The 2077-nt window shown below is 22.6% G+C and overlaps 1 long non-coding RNA gene across 1 annotated transcript; it reads right to left on the bottom strand.

Annotated features, from left to right (window-relative positions):
• LOC124421425 lies at positions 1 to 850 on the bottom strand. Its single transcript, XR_006941652.1, has 2 exons — positions 515 to 850; positions 1 to 446 (listed from the first exon to the last, which is right to left on the bottom strand). It is a non-coding gene; the product is annotated as an uncharacterized LOC124421425 (long non-coding RNA).
• Between the last annotated feature and the right edge of the window lie 1227 nt (positions 851 to 2077).

Raw genomic sequence — 2077 nt, 5'->3', positions numbered from 1 at the left:
GTATAGACAACTTGCTGCATTATTTTATTTGTTTTCTGTATAGAATAGAGTAAAAACTATTAAACTAGAATTTAATTTACAGCACACACACACGCATGTCGAGACATGATGTTGTTGAGATATTTCGTTTGTTTTATTATTATTTATAAAGATCTTGAGTTGTTTAAGAATATGGCTGCTGCTGTACTCGATGATTTCTAGCAATAAACCATATTTTGTTTTTCTTTTTTTTTTACAAATGTGACTGATGCTGCGGCTGCTGTTGTTGTTGTTGTTGCTGTTGATGTGAATGTTTTAGTAGGATGTCATCATTTGCTGCTGTTGTGGGAAATCATTTCAGTTTGGCATAGGCATCAACTTTTTTATGAAATTGATTGTAATATTCCAAAGCCAAAGTTTGAGTTTGATTAAAGGTTTTACTTAAATTTTCAGGTGACAAACGTCCACTATAAGAAGAGAAGTTTGTTTTAGATATAAAAAATTTGAAATAACATTATTTAGACATAATACTTACACCAACACTTGAGTCTTGAAGAAAGCAACAGCCTTGCCATAAACATCTAATGAAACCGTTTTTACAGTACCTGCTGTGTTTTCAATTTTCTTGGGTAAACCGGGCACGTATTGTTCCAACTGGAAAGAAAATAAATAAAAATTATTTTAGTTTTAAGAATATAAACATTCGATTCTAGTTTAAAGATTTTCTTTTATCGTTTTTCAGCAATTTTTTAATTAAGCTTTTTTTTAAAGCTTTTACTGCATAACATTATTTTTGCGTAAAGAAACATAGCTTTGGGAAGCTTTTTTAAATCAAACTTTTAGAAACAAATTGTTAGAAAATTATTTTTTGAAAAATTATCTTTTTAAAACAAAGTATTTTGAAAAAGCATTTCAGAAAAATAACATCAGTCTTTTCTAACAAATATCTTCTTGAAAAAAAATAAACTTTTGATAAGCATTTTTTAATAAATTTTTTCCAATTTTGAAAAAAAAACTTTTTAAAGTTAAAAAAAAGGTTTTAGAGATAAGTATTTTAGAAAAGCTTTTTAAAGAAAGATTAAAAAAGCTTTTAAAAAAGTTTTAAGAAAAAAACTTTTTAAAAAATTATGTTAAAAAAAGATTTTTGCAAAAACAAAAAACGAAAAGAAACTTAAGAAAGACTTTTTAATAAAAAGCTTTTTAGAATTTTGTTTAAATTATTTGGTTTTTTACCAAAATTTTTAAAAAGTTTCTAGAAAAAAGCTTTTAAAATCTTTTTTTTTTTTTGAAAAATTATCTTTTTTTGAATTTTTAAATTGTTTTTGAGAAAAAAAATTTTCGAAAAAATAACATCAGGAATATTCAAAATAAACTTTTGGAAAGCTTTTTTAAATCAAGTTTTTTAAGCTTTTTATGAAACGATAAAAAACTTGGAAAAAGTTTCTTAAAAAATTTTTTGGAAAGTTTCTTAAAAAAACTTTTTGAAAAAGTTTCTTAAAAAAACTTTTTGAAAAACTTAAGAAACTTTTTGGAAAAAAAATTCTTTAAAAAAACTTTTTAGAAAAAGACTATTTAAATAAGAAGCTTTTTAGAAATCAATTTTTAAATAAAATTTATTTTAGGTATTTTTTTTACTAAAATAAGCTTTTAGAACTTTTAGAAAAACTATTTTTGAAATAGCTTTTAAGAAAAAGCTTTTCGGAAAAATAACATCAGAAATGTCGTTTTTACAAATATATCTTTCAAACTAAACTTTTGCAAAGCTTTTTTATATTAAGCTTATTTTTTCTCTTTTTAAGAAAGTTTTTTAAAGAAACGTTTTTAGAAAAAAAACTTTAACTTTTAAGAAAAAGTTTTTAGAAAACAGATTTTTTAAATAAGCTTTTTGAACAATTAAATCTTTAAGAAAAAAAGCCTTTTATAAAAATTAAAAGAAATTTTAACTTTTAAGAAAAAAGTTTTTGGAAAACAGATTTTTTAAATAGCTTTATGTACCAAAAAGGAAACCATCTGTACTTGACAATAAATTACCAAATGACATAAAAATCCTTATTCAATTCAGGAATATCTATAGAAGAAATTGGATTAGATATAGGGA

Source organism: Lucilia cuprina, chromosome 2 (assembly GCF_022045245.1).
Source record: "Lucilia cuprina isolate Lc7/37 chromosome 2, ASM2204524v1, whole genome shotgun sequence".
In the NCBI taxonomy this organism is placed as follows: domain Eukaryota; kingdom Metazoa; phylum Arthropoda; class Insecta; order Diptera; family Calliphoridae; genus Lucilia; species Lucilia cuprina.
The sequence above is the reverse complement of the archived record's forward strand: the minus strand, read 5'-3'. Positions and strand labels throughout refer to the sequence as shown.